This window comes from Belonocnema kinseyi, chromosome 1 (genome assembly GCF_010883055.1).
Source record: "Belonocnema kinseyi isolate 2016_QV_RU_SX_M_011 chromosome 1, B_treatae_v1, whole genome shotgun sequence".
NCBI lineage: Eukaryota > Metazoa > Arthropoda > Insecta > Hymenoptera > Cynipidae > Belonocnema > Belonocnema kinseyi.
In genome coordinates this window covers 61,628,232-61,634,685 of record NC_046657.1, presented here as the reverse complement: position 1 = coordinate 61,634,685, position 6,454 = coordinate 61,628,232, and positions in this window count along the sequence as shown.

The following is a 6,454-nucleotide window of genomic DNA, read 5'->3' as shown; positions in this document are numbered from 1 at the left end:
CCATGTGGTATCATATACAGCAGAGGTTTCCACAAGCCAAAGGTGCAGCACTACCCAAGATCGCCCGGCCTTCTTCAAGATTTACGATTTTTTTTCGAGGGGAAACTCAGAGAAAAGTCATGACACCTAAAAAAAAATCTCGGTTTCTAATGCTGAACCTTAAAGTCCCTTTTTCCTGGTATAACTATAGCGCTCGAAATAAACAGTATTTTATTTTAATTATTCGAAGTAAGTAATTGCCGATAATAGTTTACGAATACATTTTTTGATAATTAATTATACTAAATAATTAATCAAATACTCATAATAATAAAAATAAGTGGTCACAGGTAAATTGAAACATTGCATATGGTAATTTAATAAATTATTTAGGTCCAATAATCAATTTTTAGACTATTTATGCTTACAAATTTTTCATTATCGACTTTAAAATTGAGTATGCGTTTTTAATATTATGTAATAGAAACCCAATTATGTGTTAACTTTTTGCTACTTTATAATGTTTTAAATTAATTTATGTAAATATGTTGAATTATCGATAAACAAACAGATTTTTAGGGAATGTACATTGTGTATATATAAAATTTACAACGCATTGGATAATTTATTTAGCAATATTGAAATAAAGAAAAATAAACATTTACGATTTCATTTTATAATTCTCTATTTCAGTGTCAAGTTTCAAGTAGTACTAAAAAAACTGAGTAGATAGTAAAATTCAGAGTAAAAATAATAGATATTAAATAATAGAAAATAATAATATTATTTATTATTTCTAATAATAGAAAACAGATTAAATCTAACCTATTGACCTGGGATCTCTCATATAAACCGGAACTATGTTTGAAAACCCCTGTTACAAATAGAAAAATCTTATTCTACGCACACAGTAATGATTAACTTAGAATTATGTTTTTGTACATGGTGTTTAATAAGGCGAATGTTTTTTTAAAAATTAAAAAAAGTATTAGAGCAGAATAGATTTATTTATTCCCTTGCGGGTGTCTACAATTTCAATAATCCTTGTTCTGTTGTAAAAATTTGTAAACCAATTACTTTTACTCGACAGTACAATTGAATGGTACGGTGAAGAGAAAAAAACATCCATTTATTATTTGTTAAGAAGAAAGTTTAGTGCGAAAGTTATCTGAAGTGTTAAACTATATTTTTCTTAATTTCTTATGACAGCATGACATTGTATTTAAAGGTTGTCTAGTGACCTTGATAACCTTGAAAACCTGGAAGTCTGCTTAAATTTTTTTTAAACCTTAAAACCTGGAAATTTCCTTGATTTTTTCAAGAAAATCCTAAATTTCTAATTCTTTTTTTTTCTTATAAAACAGTAATTTTATCGAAATGCGAAGAGTGATTTCAATATTTTAGCCAATTATGTAAGAAACGTCTCGTTTAAAAAAAATCTTTGAAGATATTTCAAGGCACTTTTTTTGAGGTGGTAGACTTAGAAATTGTAAACATTATTAGTTTAAAATTTCTATTTTAATTCAGTTTCAGAATTAGAATAAGCCATGGCCACACAATGGGGTTTTTGTGGGGTTGACCACTCGGTTTTTGAGTGTACAACAGATTTCAAAAGGTTACAAAATATTTCTAAAGATTTTAAAATATTTCAAACATTTCAAAATATTTTAAATATCCTAACATTTCATAAAGATATCTCGGATGTTTAACGATTTCAAAATATTTCAAGTAATTCAATGACTTCAACAAATAGAAAACATTTTACAAACAAAGAATCAAGAAAAATTTAGAACATTTCGCTAAGATTTCGAACATTGAACAAAGACTTTCAAACTTTAAAAAGACTTTAAAGATTTTAAAACATTTCAAAGATTTTAAATAACTTCAAAATTTTGTAGGAGATGTGAAAAGATTTTACCAGGATTTGTAAAAATTTAAATAATTCCAACGCATTGACAAAGATTTCAAAAGATTTCACAAGTATTTCAAATATTTCCAACATTTGCACTAACAAGGGTGCAGTACACCAGATTTCAAGGATTTCAAACCATTTCACAGATTTTAAATGATTTCAAAATGTTTGGCAAGATGCCAAAGGATTATAAAAAATTTTCAAAAGATTTCTCAAATATTTTACATGATTCTTAAGGATTTCAAAACATTTTAAGAATTTCAAAGATTCCAACAAGGGTACAGTACACCATATTTCAAACATCGCAAAACATTAAAAATATTTTTAATGATATCAAAATTTTTCAACAAATTTGAGTAGATTTGAAAAGATTTTAATAATTTAAAATCAACAGAAAAGATTTCACGGACAAAGATTGAAGATACATTTTAAAAATATTTCAAAGATTTAAAAACATTTCAAATATTTTAAATGATATCAAAACTTTTTATAAGAGTTCAAAAATTTGATAGATTTCAAATATTCCAGTGATTTTAAACGATTAAAACAAATTTCATAATGATTTGACAAATATTTCAAATATTCCAGTGATTTCAAACAAATACAAAGGACTTACAGAAGGTTTCTTCAGACAATTCATAAGGATTTCACAATATTTCAAGCATTTCAAAACATTTCAAAGATCTTAAGCGATTTTAAAAGGTTTTAACACATTTGAGTAGATTTCAAAAGACTTAAATGATTTACAGCAAAAACAAAAGATTTAGCAAACAAAGATTAAAGAAATAGTTCACAAAGACTTCAACGATTTCAATGATTTCAAAGATATTACAAAGATTTAAGAATATCCCTTAACACTTTAAAATGAAAGTTCATATTCGCAAAAAATTATGAATTTTATTTATTTACGATTCGGATTTCTTTAAAAATTTTTGGCCAATAAAAAATGAAATAAATCATTTTTGACATGTATGACAAACGTTTATTTCAATATTTGATGTGAAAAAGGAGACCTGGAAATTTTTTGATTTCTTGACCTGGAAAACCTGAAAAAGACCTTGAATTTTGTTCCTAAAAATCGCTAGACATCCTGATTGATGAAAAAATAAATTATTTTCGAAGGATTTTACACAATTTCGTAGAATCTGCAAAATAACACGAAACAATAGACATTGTCAACGGACATTTTTCTATAAAATGTGCAGCGAATTAATTTTTTCAATTTGTAAATGATTCAAAATTTTTTCAATCAATTACTGTATTGTCGAATAGAGTCCACAGATGTATTTATTAGATATTGAAAAAGAATGTGAGAAATTTAAAAATGTGCGAAAATTTATTTTTAAGCTTTATCTATCTATCTAAAAAATAAAGATACCTCAATTTTTGTACAGATTGTACTCACAATCTCAGCAGACGAAAATACTAAAAATATGGAACAATTTACACGTTTTAGAGGAAAGTTTAGTCTATACTGATACAGAGTTTTCAATTTTCCAGTAGATTAGCAATTATTTCGTTAACCATTTCTGGGCACGATGAGAAATTTTATAGTAGAAAATGATTATTTTTTATAAAGTAAATAAAAAAAAATAATAGTGACGTTTCATTCTCGAAACCATCGAATATGAGGAGATAATTCTTGCCGCAATGTGCACATTTTTGTCTTCTTAAAGTATGTTGTGTGAGAAGACAACGAGAAAAAATTGCGCTTTAATGTTTACAAAAGTATTTTCTCTTTTGTTATTTATACTGCTTTATGAAATGAACCTCCCTCACAGCAGGAGACCTCCTCTGTGCTTCTGAAATACCTGTATGTACCACTGTACGCCATAGTCACTACCTTATCTATCAGTAGCCAAAATTCCTAATTAATTGAATATTGATGTCTAAGTAAACTAATTGTAAAACAGATTAAACATACTATTACTTTTATTTTTTATCATGTTTATTGAAACCAGTTATTTTTAATTGTAAGATTTTTCCAGTCAAAAATAATGAAGGAACTAATCATGATTGATTTTCGAGAATATAAAATAATAATACCTTTGAGTTCACAAATGTGTTATTATTTAAATTTAAGGTTTAAAACTGCACCTGTATATACAGAACAAGGATTATTGAAATTATAGACACTCGCAAAGGAATAAATAAATCTATTCTGCTCTAATACTTTTTTTAATTTTTAAAAAACATTCGCCTTATTAAACACCATGTACAAAAACATAATTCTAAGTTAATCATTACTGTGTGCGCAGACTAAGATTTTTCTATTTGTAACAGGGGTTTTCAAACATAGATCCTGTTTATACGAGAGATCCCAGGTCAATAGGTTAGATTTAATCTGTTTTCTATTATTAGAAATAATAAATAATATTATTATTTTCTATTATTTAATATCTATTATTTGCACTATCAATTTTACTATCTACTCAGTTTTTCTATAGTACTACTTGAAACTTGACACTGAAATAGAGAATTGTGAAATGAAATCGTAAATGTTTATTTTTCATTATTTCAATATTGATAAATAAAATATCCAATGCGTTGTAAATTTTATATACACACAATTTACATTCCCTAAAAATCTGTTTGTTTATCGATAATTCAACATATTTACATAAATTAATGTAAAACATTATAAAGTAGCAAAAAGTTCACACATAATTGGGTTTCTATTACATAATATTAAAAACGCATACTCAATTTTAAATTCGATAATGAAAAATTTGTAAACATAAATAGTCTAAAAATTGATGATTGGACCTAAATAATTTATTAAATTACCATATGCAATGTTTCAATTTACCTGTGACCACTTATTTTTATTATTATGAGTATTTGATTAATTATTTAGTATAATTAATTATCAAAAAATGTATTCGTAAACTATTATCGGCAATTACTTACTTCGAATAATTAAAATAAAATACTGTTTATTTCGAGCGCTATAGTTATACCAGGAAAAAGGGACTTTAAGCTCATTAAGGTCTAAATTATGCGAACTCACTTCACAGGTAAACTCACACTTTTATCGAATTTTTATTGGTCCGAGCTTTATTAGTATACGAAACACTTTCTTTTAAGTCTTGACGCGTCTCGATATCTCTTTTCAAACCGGAGACATTTTTTCTTGCATTAACAATTCTGATGACCACAAATTTTAATATTTTTCAATTTTCAAAGCTGCGTTCCATTCCCAAATATACACAGATTCCACTTGAATTTTTTCCATTTTTGTCGGATAGTTTTGCGACTTCAGGAACAGCTAAAAGTTGACTTTTATTATCTAGGCTTCGATTAGCGTCCCGCTATAAATCCCGTTATGAGGGTACCCTTTATCTCCTTCGTACAATCCAGAGACTCGCCAAACTATAAACAATCGGACCATATGAATCACTTTTGTTAGATTTTCTTCTTACAAAATATTGTAGAAAGTGCTTTTGCGATTTTACTTGTATAATCTCATTATGAACGTAAAAATTTTTGTGTTTGAAAATTCATAATTTATAAAAGCACTAATTTTAAAGTATGTACGCTCATATATGGGGCTGGTGATAGTTTCGAAATATTTTTGATATGTAGTGACGAATTTAAATTTCCTAATCGATCAGAAAAATATATTTTTTTATTTTTCTGAACATTTTCAAAATTTGAAAAATTATATAACTTTTCTAATTTTAGTCGGAATTGAAAATTTTATTCGGAATATTTGCAAGTCATCTACCCATCTATTTCAAACTCTGACCAAAAATTTTTAAATTCAAAGAAAAAAAAAATTAATGCTGAAAATGCTCTAAGTTGGTTAATTTCGATCGGAAATATTTGGTTAACGAACTTAACCTTCATTTTGGAAATCTTAAGGCCCCTCAAACTCAAAGGCTGACGCGATAGGACAAATCATTCAAAAGTCTGTATGGCTACAACATTCTGGTAATCATACATACATACAGATACACAGACGGATGGACAGACAGTCATACAAACAGATATACACCGACAAAATTGTATAATTTTCGGATTCTGTCAATGTCGAAACGTAAAGAACCGTTAATAACTAGCGAACGAAAGTTTGGACGTTTACATTACATTCTCATAAATGAGAATGTGAATAATTCGAACTCTAAGGCTTAGCATTTCTTCATATAATGTAATCAAAAACAAACTAAGAATTAAAGAACTCAAATTGAAACTCTTGAATTTTTAAGTTTCAACCTGAGAACCTTAAACATTAAATAATAATTTTTTCTTACTGAACACTTCGTGTTCGCAGGACCTACTATAAACTTCGGCCGGTATTTTTCTGACCGCCGAAGTTGCAGTAGCTCACAACCACGATTTGCCGAATTTCTCCTGCAAATTCCGGCACCACTTTGGCAGGCCTTGCTACTGTTTTATCCGGCCATAACAATGGAAAAACATGTGCGCCCAAGGGTCCAAGCCTTACAACTTTCTTTACCCAAGATGTACAGTCTGTCAAGTTAAAGCGTGGGTGGCTTTACTCGCAGTCGGTAAGGTGTATCGACATGATTTTGGTGTCAAAATATTAAGAAGAGCTCCCTC